At 40.6% G+C, this 12,382-nt stretch overlaps 1 protein-coding gene across 1 annotated transcript in view; it reads right to left on the bottom strand.

The window, feature by feature from the left end:
- Positions 1 to 9,167, bottom strand: part of znf710b (zinc finger protein 710b) — a 28,923-nt gene extending 19,756 nt beyond the window's left edge. The window contains exon 1 of the mRNA XM_012920852.3: positions 9,008 to 9,167. The gene's annotated coding sequence lies outside the window, so the exon portion shown is untranslated. The remainder of the gene's footprint in view (positions 1 to 9,007) is intronic.
- Between the last annotated feature and the right edge of the window lie 3,215 nt (positions 9,168 to 12,382).

Below are 12,382 nucleotides of genomic sequence, written 5' to 3'. Positions count from 1 at the left end.
TGCAAACAGAACACAGACCAGAATCTTTTCCCAAACGTAACCACTTAGCTTTGGTGTTTAAACCTAACCAACCAGTGAGAGCCAATGTAAAGAAACAAAGAGCAAAATGAAAAAACTCCTAAGCTCCAGCACCATCACTTGAACTTGAACTGTTGCTTTCCAATATCACCATGGGCATCAAACTAGAGGACACATTGTGTGCATCTTTTAGACGCCCATGGCATCTCACAGAACTGCAGTTCTTGGCACCCTGCAAAGACAACACACTATGTTGCTGGTCCTTGCTCACTGATCTTATACAAGTAAATCCGTTGCAATGTACTTCATACAGAAGCCACACTTTTTTTTTTTTTTTGTTTTAATGAGAGTTTTATTATTATTATTATTATTATTATTATTATTATTATTATTATTATTATTATTATTATTATTATTATTATTATATCTAAAAATCCTACGCTGACATAATGAAGAAATCATACTATTGCTGGTTAGCAGAGGTGGTTTAAGCTGTATGTTTACGTCATTTGAGGTCATCAATTTCTCACTTCGTGCTGGTGTTCATCTCCCAGCATCAATTTCAAATGAGTCGTGAGATGCAATGTGTCATCTTTTGTGACATATTTAAGAAGCCTGCAGCTCCTAAAAGGACATTTTAGACATGTTTGAAACACAGTGACAGCAGCATCGAACATTTGACCTCACAGGTTAACGTTAGTATTAACCCACACAAACAAATATCGGCATCAACCTCAACCTCACGTTTAATCAGCAGTCTGACAGGCGCACACATGCAGCACATTAAACGACAGCACCGCACAGAACCTGACAAATCCATTTTAAAACGGCAGGATAGAAGTAGTGAGCGCTGACGTCCTGCACCATTTGCGAGAGGTCAAACTGTACCGACCCCAAGCAAAGATCCTTTAAAAACCCAAAAGTTCCCTGGAATAAAGAAAAACGTGATATAGGGAGAAAAACGTGGCCGTGTTTGCTTGTCTGTTTATATATTACATATGGACAGAAAAACCGGTACATAAACCCGCATGCAAAGATCAGCATTATTGTTACATTTTATACTTCACCTTTGTCCTACAAATTTAATTAACAACAATGAAATAATTCAGCACTTCCAGCTTAAGTGTGAGGGAAAACACAATCAGTTCAGCTGCTAGATAAATGCTGCTGCAGGCCTACCATTTTGTTCCAGTGTTTTGTAGCTGTAACACTTTCAAACTACATCCCTCCTTTCTCCTCCCCTCCCTCTAAATCACGCGTTCTTCATGTTTCTATGGATACACCCCTCTCTCTGCCATTCCCCCCCTTTTTCATCACTTCCTTGTCATCTTTGTCCAACATCTCTGCTACAGATTTCCTTTAACACACAGCAGCATGGCGATCAGGATCCAGCCGTCCCACTCAGACATGAGTGAAAGTACAAAATGGAATATAAAGAAAGTAAAAATCTATGGATAACCTCAAGTCAATTCTCTTCTCTTGTTCCTCACCAGGTGAATTTCTGCTACCAATACAACAGCGCCCCCACAAAAGAGACTGAGATTGAGCGATTTGCTCAAGGACACTTCAGAAGGTCTTGCCAAAACGGAGACTTAAACAGCACATTTTGGAACTGTAATCCGATTTTTTTTAATAATTTATCATCATCGTCATTATTATTATTATTATTATTATTATTATTATTACATTCATCTGTTAGAGTCATTGTCTGTCCCAGTCACTGTCTTGAGATACCTGGCAACCGAGGGGACAGAAATATGTTTGTAAGTGTGAAGATATACAGCGTTGTGCAAATGTTTAGTCACAAAAAAATCATGCTATGAATAAATTGCATTTATTACCCATACAATGTCCAACAAACTGAAAACCCCCAAATCAACCACTCTTTGCCAGCAGCAGTTTTTCTACAGTTGGTGCATTTGAGTGGAAGTTATTAAGGTGCCTGGGAAGCAGATTGTTGCCTCAGTTCTCTGGTCGCACCGTCTTCACTCTTCATGCAATCCCAGACTGACACTGTGATGTTGCATCTGCTGCAGAGCTACTTGTTCTTCTTGTTCCTGAAGATGGATCTTTTTCGCTGTGGGGGTACGTCTGGCTTACTGCCATGCTGCAGAATTAATTTTGGGCCCTGATAATCGCTTCCCTGACGACAGCACATGACTGATCAAAACCCAAACATCTGAGATTTGCACAACACTGCACATATCACCACATACATCCGGACATACATGAAACTAATCCATCAGACATGAAGCTTTCAAACTGTTCATTACCCCGGGGAGCGGCAGATGAGTTTAGTCTTTAGCAGGGGTGCACCAACACTTTCCTCGTGTACTTTCAGGCTTCACCCTAACATTTTTTTTTAATATTGTGAAATATTTATTTCAGTCAACAACAACAGATTATCATTTTACATAAAAGTACTCAATCAAACAGTAACCAAAAAAGGAATAGGCTGAAGCCTTGTGGCTTATAATTATCCTATCCTTTACTCCCATAGGAAAAATCTAATCAAAATTACTTCAAAAAATGAACAGGTATTTGAAGGAAGAGCGATGTCAGGAGTGTAGAAATATTTTAGGGGAAGCAGTGATGGGAAAAGTGAAGCACAGTCCAAATTTTCTGCCAATTTGTCATGAGGAGTGAAACATTATATCTTTAATGGAAGAGCTTTGGTTAAACATTTTTTGAATCAATATGTCACAGAGTTCAGGACGTTTACCAATACCAGCAGCAAGAAAGCACAAAAAACACCGAGTGAGACACCTAGAGTCTGTAAAAATAAAATCAGAATAATTTAAAGGCCATTTTTCATCTTTCCTCTTGTCTCAAACTTTATGCTTTGCTGAATCCAAACAATTTTCAGACTGCTAACATTCATCCTACCCGATACAAGGCTCTTGATGGCCCCGCCACTGTCACTCGTGGACAATACAGGAATCTCATAAATGAGCTCCAACAGTTTTGCCACTCGGCACTAAATACTTCTGGAAAAGATGCTATATCCTCTAGCACTTTTTAAGGATTTAGTCCAAAAAGTCAGCTCTGCTGCCGTTTTAGCATCAGATGTGAAAATGTGATTCCTGCTGTGGCCTTGCTTCAGAGACTTTTGCCTGAAGAAACAGATGAGGACATCAAAACAAGGAAAAGAAACTTAGCTGCAGCCGTCTAGAGACTCTTCACTCACACAAACACACTCTATTCAACCCCAGGCATGTGTCTGTGTGTGTGCATGTGTACAGTAAATGCATGTGAGAACATAAGTAACAGATGCAGGCAAATCAGACATTAACCTGCCAGGTCCCCATTACATTCCACTGAGATATCCAGTTGTATCCATATGAAACAGCAGGTTTTTCTCTGGTGCACTCTCACCTAAACCAAACAGCATTTCCAATATTGAGAACACATTTGACTCCAACTGTTTTGTGACCAGGCAATATCATGGCTTATGTCTGCAGTTCTATGTTGAACTGTTGCATTATCAAGTACTCACCTCTTTACACAGTATCAATAATGACAGGAAATTGGTGAATTATTAATTATCTTTATAAACCACAGCATCTTGCACACTTTTTGTGTGAGTCACGCACTCATTTGTAATTCCTTTTAAGAAAATTGATTAATTACCATAAACACCATAAACAAGTAGGTAGAGAAAAAAAAATATGGTAACATTTCTGCTCGATTTGCACTTGTGAATAATTTGTCTTCTCCACAAAAACTAAACCCAGCAGGCCTAACATTCTTCATAATCCACAAGACATTTAACTTGTCTTCTCGGATCCAGTTCTCCAGCTACATTTCCTCAGTTTGAACCACTTATCTGCACTAATGGCTGAGCAACACAAAGTGTCAATCACACCCACACTGTAAAATGGCTGTATTGTCTCCAGCTCCCTTGAGGCCAACACCATCATCCAAAGGTGCAGCGAAGCTAAACATACATCACCAAAGGTAAAAGTACAGCATCACTGACCAGAGTGCTGTGCTAGTGTGTCATGACTACAGTTCTATCACTAAAGACGTACAGACGGAGTGAACAAAGAGAGAAAAGCGCATGAGGGAGCAGGAAACATAGACGGCGTTCACAATGCATGCACACTCACACACAGCTAAAATTACATTGAAAGGGCATGAACTAGGCCACCACTCTGCATTGCTGAAGAGCGGTGGTTAGCAAACCGAATAGAAGCTTGCAGAGACCCGAATGGTAAACACTAACACTGAATATAGTTGCAGATTGTGCGCAGCATCAGCCTGGATGATTATGGGTCTGCTCATGTCTGGCTAATAATCAGGATGCAATCAGAATGAAAGCGGAGAGAAAAAAAAAAGAGGAGGAAAGACTTACTAGTGCAAAACGAATTCAACCATAAAATAATTAACGGATTGTATAATAGCATGTTATCCTAGTACAGCAAAATAACTTCAGCACTGCTAATCTTTTTCATGCAGGGAATTTGGCATGATTGGGGGTATACTGGCAGGCCCAAACAGACTCACCAGACAACTCTTAGCAACTTCACAGCAAAGGCTGGCAAGAACAGCATTTAGCCAGACCAGCAGCGAGACCAAAACTGACAGGCATGACTCGCACCTAATAAGCATTACATACTGGAGCTTTCTATTAAAAACTCCTTCAGAGGGCACTCCATAAAACAGGCATTATCTTGATAAAAATATTCTGCATTAAAATTGCCCGTATCTTTTGTTGTTTTTCCAAGTTTTAACACATTTATCAGCTTAAGACAGTTACTGTTCCTCTAATAAGACCAAGAGCCTCAACCGGGCTACTGGCTCTGCACATCGGCACAGTGATGTTAAACAGGCATACTAGTAGAAAACACTCAACTTCTCCATTTATTTTTAGCACAGTAGCATTTTGCAGGAATCTGTTTATAAACTAAGGCAGTGAAGGGCATTAAAAATTTGACCTGAGTATAGTCGTATATGAGAAGTTAGTGGATTACCACAGTAACATCCATCCTGAGGGAAACAGAAATATTTGTACCATATTATCTTAGCAATGCATCCAGTATTTCTCAAGATGAATCTAGGGAACAACCAACAGGAAAAGTTTTTTGATTACCATATGCAGTAGGATTAAACTTTAAGAGATTCTGGATTAGGGCTGTTTGATATAACGATATATATCGGATGACGATATAAAAACGTCTATCGTTTCATTTTACGCTATGGTTTGTTTCGTGGTGTCGCAAAATAAACTGTTTAGGGCAATATTTTTTCACCGTTTTGATGGTCACTGTAGTGGTTATATTAATTTCTTAAAGTTATCTCTTTCTCTTATATTTAATATAACCACACTACTGAAGGACAAGCGCCTGTTTTTATGCGTTGTGGTTAGCAACAACGAGGGTAACAGCATCGCGTGTCCGCTTGTTTATGTTCCACATAAACCTTTCACAATAAAGCTCAAGATCCTGTTGAGACTTTTCAAAATAAACTGAAAGAGCAGATTATTTACGGATGAGAATTAAAAAAAAGAGCCGCCAGGTGCTAAAAAATAAACCTTAGACTCAAACGTCATAACAGGTGTTTTCCCCGCAGCACGCCGTGTAATAAATACTCACAAAGAAAACGGCGGCCGTTACAACTTATGTCTAAAAATGTATAGTTTCATGCATTGGTTAAAACACTCGACTCCAGGTACATGACGCGCAGCTGGAAACACTTCCCGCAAGTCGAGCTGCCCGAGATTCACAGAATTTACAGAAAATGTTACGTTTTTGTGATTTATGTCGTTATCGGGACGATAGAATTCTTATATCGGGATATGAGATTTTGGTCATATCGCACAGCCCTATTCTGGATGTGTTAAAAAATAAATAAATAAATAAATAAATCACGGCATTCCATGCAATTATTCAAGAGAAATTTCAGGCTGAATTAACAAACTGATGCTGCGATCCCTCGAGCCATGCCACTTGCACGAGGAAAAAATTATTCTGGCACAGACGAGTCGAGGGTTAAATCCAGACCCCTTTCTCTGTCTGTTGTGTAGCAAAGTTTCTGGTGAAAATAACAGTTGACAGCACTGGTTTTTGGTCCGTTCACAATCATGAGAAAAACAGACAGATTAGGTACCACAACCGTCTTGCATTAAAGTGTAATATTTAAACACAAGCGTGCCAAAACTTCAACCAGTCTGGTAATGCAAAGTTATGAATTGTGTTATGAGTTATGCCCTAAAAGATGAATTGTCAGCTTGCTTTGGTAATGCAGTTACCCTAAATCTGGTTTTGTTTTTAACAATTACAAAATAAAAAGCTTTCTTCCAGAAGATCTGGGCATTGTAGTGGTGAAACAGGCCTAAACACTGCACTCATGCAGGACATACAAACAAGCAGGCAATGCACATTGGAGGTCGTTCAGCTGTTACCAACAGGCCCCACACATTAGGCCTTTGTGCTTTGAGAAACATTTTTTTTTTAACCCTGCCTGCAGCACAGCGAAGCGCTGCAATGTGCTGACACCATCATCAGCTATTCTAAACCTTTTACCACAGCTGTATTCCCAAAGCGTGATAAAGAGCGGAAGGAGAAAATAGAAAAAGCCTATTTTTCATTTATCTTAATTTGCCAGAGAAGCATCTAATTTTCTGATAAGATGACTGGATTTGTCTTTTTTCTGGATTATGGGGAATAAGACTGCTGTTTGGCCCGGCCGGACTAGATTCAACCATCACCCTGCTGATGATGATCCATAAACAAACGGCTTATGATCCCCTGAGTAACATACAGATTGTGAAAACCAGCAGCGGCAGTGCAGTGCAGTGCAGTAACACATTATCGATCCAAACTTGGGGAAATTCATCACTGCGTAACCCAATGGAATGGGATCACACCAGTAACAATGCTCGTCAATGTGTTCTAATTACTGCATTATGATATGAGCACTCAGCACTAATTAGTTTGACCACACCTCTAAAATTTTGACTCCATCGTGCATACTGACATCATTTTGACAAAATCTGACCACTTACATCCAGATGGACAAAGAAACACCTGGCCAAACACACACACACACACACACACACAGAAAACAATACGAGCTACAATTTTGTGACTGGTGAAATCAGTACACTAAAACTTGACCTAAGTTCTACGGGTAAAAGTTGATTGCTTGCTTGTGATTTTTGTTGATGTTGACATTTTGGGGGTATGCATATTATAAGTTTAAGATATGGGATTAAAATAGGAAAAACAAACAAAACAATTGTGTGCTGCCAGCTCAGAGATAATAGATAATAACTTTGCAAGAAAAATTATTTGGCTGAAAAGCCTTACTGCACAAAAAGATGGGAGTTGTTATGATCAAACTGGGGAAGTCAAAGAGCCTCAAAACTGCATTCAGGGAGGCAGAGCACTGAAATCGATGTGGCCATGACTGGCCATCCACTATAGTGGCTTGACAGTTCAGGAAAAAGTACAACAGGAGCCAACAGATAAACTCTTTGAAAGACAACAATGGAAGTGGACTCCTCGACCTGAAAACATTGAACCTACATCACCTAACGCTCGTGCAGAAACAACAGAAAGACAAAACTGACTGAAGATGCTCAGCCGAAATGGCTACAGTAACAGTACAGAAGCCTGAGGTGAACGGCGGCGGTTGACGCCCTGTTCTCCCGTGGGCACTGGGATGATTGAGTCATTTAAGTCAAAGCATGATTTCAGGACACTCATTCATCACTTTGAAAGAGGCTAATGGCAAGTTCTGCAGCATGAATTAGGATCTGCACAGCAGTGATACCTTAGTGAACGCTGCTGAGTCATTTAAATATTTCCCTCTAAATGACCATCAATTAGATGACCCTTAGACCGCAATGGGAGGATATGTTTTTAATTACTGCCAGCCACTGAAGTGCAGTGACTCAGAGAACATCTATAGGCCCTGAGCTGCCAACTGGTATGCACAGTATGCAGCTGCCTTGCTGCATGCAGTGCACCGTCCTCATTACATGATTAGACACTGCATGGCAGGTATGCAAGGGGTCAGCAGTACGATTACTGGCTTTGGCTTTGCATTTCATTACATTTAATGGCACAGAGTGCCACAAATGGGACAGCCCTACAGTACCTTCACATCCCTTGACAAGCCAGTGTTAGATGCACTGACCTCATTAGTGCAGTGGAGGATACCTGTGTGGCCTATCATTGATCTCTGACAGCCCTTGGAGGAGTCAGCCAACTGGTGGTAGCTTGTCTTTCCCATAGCAGCAGCAAGCCGCTTTGGCTACAGGTTACTGCAGTGCATCTTCCCGGTGCTTTGCGGTGTCGAAATATCCCCCTTTGCGCAGGGTTGTGACCAAAATGTGGCCTCGACTATGCGTTACATACACCAGAGCTGAAAGTGGCCAGCCTTATCTTAACGCTGGCACTGCCGACACTTCAGCCTACTGAAAATAAACCATCATCCCCAGGTCCAAAAAAGAACTTCCACCGCATCTTTAAAAAGAAAGACCCGACAACTTAACGGCAAAAACTTTGTTGAAGACAGGCCTGCAAGACGTCTTTGGCACGAACGGGGTGGGTTATGTTGCATGTGCATGGTCTAGATTAGTGATGGCTAATGTGGCCTGGTGTCGCCCCTACTCCTTTATGCGCCTCTTTCCCCATTCTCTCCATCCCCCTCTCTCGACGCCATCTGTTTGTGGCATGAGAGAATGTGGAAGTAAAAAAAGAAAAGACGACATTTTGGCTGTAGTTGTTGACCTACATCGCGCGGTTGTTTTCGGCACGGCGTGAAAAGCCGCACCGAAAGACAGTCGCCTAAAGCGCACAGACGGTGAAATCGCCGCACATAACGCGCATACATTTTCGAGCCTGGTCAGGAGGAATTTAATAAGTTACGGTTGAAATACTCCTCCTCCGCCTCGCCGGGCCGGACAAGTCAACGCGCCAGCGCCACATATACATTTCTGTTCCAATTGTAATCTCCAAAGGAAGATAAAAGCGCAACTCACCTGATTCCAAAATCGGTTTATGGTGGCGACGTGGCTGTGGTTAATTTTAATATGGGAAAAACAGTTACAACGGTGGGTCCCCGTTGTGTGTAGCAGGAAGGAGGGAAGGGAAGGGAAGAGGGGCTGACGTGAATGAATAAACAACTGAGCTCCTCCTCAACGCCACAGCGGACTCTGGCTCAGCTACTTTAATAGGTACAGTTAATCACCACGCAGTGAGCATCATATGTTTTTGCACCTTTCATGAATTAATACTTCTGCGCTGTTTTTTTACACCCTTTACAATAATATACAGAGACTACAAAAGACGTGAGATGTTAACTTCAGAATTTCAGAATACATATTTTTGGCTAACCCTTATTAGGACTAACCTGTTTTACTGGGTAGTTTTATTTTTCATATTTATTTACAGTTTTTAAACTGTGCTGGACACAATTGTATGAGCTTAACAAAGTCCACCAGGTGGCACTATGTCTGCATCCCAAACACAGGAGTGCATCGCCCATGATGCACGGGCACTTTAAAGATAACCCTAACCCTCTAGATGTAAAGATTTTTTAAACAGAACTGTTACCGCATGCAAATATTTACTGTTGAAAATGTGTATATATGGAACAGAAGTAAGTATGCAGTGAACATAGACTGTATATAAAATGAGCTCAGACCTTCCACACCTATAATAAACTCCTAGGTCTAAAGGTAAGTCAACGCTGGTGCCTTAAACCAGCAATATTATTATAGCCACCAAGGGGCGATACGCTAGTTGCAAAAAAAGTATCCGGTCCGGAGCCTGTGGGATAACACCTCTCTGACAGGAACCCTGTAAACACTTCTCTGATGATTGTACTGCCTTAGCTACTCATTTTGCTCACACAGAATAAAACGATAAGTCCATTGTTGTACATTTTAGTCTTTATACGTTTCAGATGGACCCAGTGGGCAAAGTCAATGTAGCGTCATAATTTTTTCTCACTGTCCAACCATGACAGCAGCCATAGCTTTGGGACTAACATTAAGCCTCCAGTTTGGTATTTAAGGTGACCATACTTCTTTGTTTGCTTACTTTTTAAATAGGATGTAAAAATAGGACCATATTTGAATTGAAATTCCAATAATGTAATTACTGGTTAGTTCACTTGGTTAGCAAGGTGAATCTGTGTTTCGCTGTGATATTAAATGGGATGGTTATTTTGGCCAGGAGGGGGGAAAAGCATGTAAAAATAAATAAATAACTGAACAGTGTATTTGATCTGTCACTAGTGGCCACAGCTCTAATGGTTCATTACCATAGATTCATTTATTTTATACAGGTAACTACAGTTGTCACAAAGGGAAAAAGTAGAGGGACCCCTTTTAAAATTGCAGGTTGTTAAATTGGAAAGTGTAAAGTGACTCGCGTAGTTTTTCGTGTCAGCCTCAAGTGGCCATTTGTGTTACTGCAAGGTTTGGCACAAACAATAATAATTTATTATTTAATAATAATTTGGAATATTTTCCTGGGATTTCAAAAGCATCCATCCATAGTACAGGAGCTGAAGCCTGTCCTAGGTGCCACAACGCCATAGGACAGGGGGGGCACACCCTTGACAGGTAACCAGCTAGTTGAAGGGTCAACACAGAGACAGACAATCATATTGACACTATTCTAGAAATGTTTTCCTTCTACTGTAGGTGCTTGATGTAAATCACACGTGAAATAAAATTAAAAATCTTAAGACTTGAGTTATAAATTTAAAAGTTAAGTTATTTAAAACATGATCTCAGTAGGTGTTGCATAAGGCAAAAATAAGCCTTTTCTAGTTTTTAAAAAAGTGTGACAAATTCATGAAATGTTTCGCTGTGAGAAAACATACAACACTGACACTAGAGGGCACAAGCACTCCACTGAGCTCTTGTGACAGCATGTTTTTTTCTGTGTCTAAGTGCTTCACATGTTATTTGATTAAGATTCCTTAATTCACTGCTGTTAATGTGTGAATAACTACATCAGTGTTAATCTTTATGAAGTGTCAACACAGGCCAAGGCAGGTCCACTGTAACAGCACTTTATGACAGACACATCATCGTCTGTCCAGTGGGAAATAGCGCTTCCTTTGCATTTTACAACATGAAAGAAAGTCATCTTCATTTGACCAAGTTAATTTGCTGCTGACAATCAGGAAATGACTGATGTTTCGTGTGCAGTGTGCAGATGTGGCCTCCAGTCCTGTTGTTCTGTGCTATCAGTCTATGCAGAAGGCTGCGCAGGCAGGCCCCTGCAGTCTGTGATTATCCAGTCTTATTGACAGAATATGATCTTTTACATAAAGATGCCGCTGTGCCCTTCATTATTCACAGGTTCGTGAATACAGATGCGCTGCGAATTTTAAATGTTTGCAGGTCAGTGGTCTCAAAACTTTGGTTAAAACCGTGTCAGCGGAGTGAGATGAGTTTTTATTGATTTCTATGTAAAAGACTCTAGGGTAAGAGCACTGCACACTATGTCAGAGGGAAAATCCGCTCTTTTTCCCACAGGTAGCGAACAGTACCGGAGCAAACAACAGACAATGTGGGGGTGTTATAACTCATACTTGCTACACGCTGGCCATCTGAGGTTCTCTCACAGCCTTGCTTTAGCATATGCTTTTTTGTCTTCTGTTAGCAAAGCGTGCAGTTCAAATAAAAGATGGTGTATAAAGGACCATTTTCCCCCTATTCAAACATATTAATATTCAAGTCTTGTCCTGTTAGTTTATCATGATGAGCTACTGCCTGCTTATTATGTTGCAGAAATCTGTGCAGTAGAGTCTGCTGGAAAAAAGAGGCTTTAAAATGTTGCACCTGTGGGTGGTTATTTAACAGTGCGGCCTATCTCCTACTCGCCTACCTCCTGTCTAGACTGTGTGATTACCATCTGCTTCATCACTCTGGACTGTCCACTGTTTGCTGAGCTCTCTCTCATTCTCTCTCCCTCTCACAAAACACAAACAGCCACAAACACAAAAATCTAAGATACAAATGCAGCTTTTTTTTCTGCCAGGAAATCCACCTCTTAAAGTAGATTCATGACTGTCATATAATGTTACAAACTAATGTCCATCCTGCATAGTATTTCCAAACTAACGCAAGAACATTACAATGATTTGAAGATTAGAAACAAGTTGCACAATAATTAATCTGAAGCAGACTTAAAGGGAAAATGCATCAGTCAGACTTTGCCATATGCTACTTGTTATGGGCTGAGCTAGCTGGGGCTTGTTTTGCGTCGAGTATAATTTTCTTCTAAAACTTCACATAGAGCCAATGATGAGATCATCTTTGAGACAGTTGTGTAACAAGTTTGTGATGGTGAAAATAACAAAGTAGAGGAAGTAGAAGTTGTGGCGGCTAAGCTAA

Source organism: Maylandia zebra, linkage group LG1, assembly GCF_041146795.1.
Source record: "Maylandia zebra isolate NMK-2024a linkage group LG1, Mzebra_GT3a, whole genome shotgun sequence".
Taxonomy (NCBI): Eukaryota; Metazoa; Chordata; class Actinopteri; order Cichliformes; family Cichlidae; genus Maylandia; species Maylandia zebra.
The sequence above is the reverse complement of the archived record's forward strand: the minus strand, read 5'-3'. Positions and strand labels throughout refer to the sequence as shown.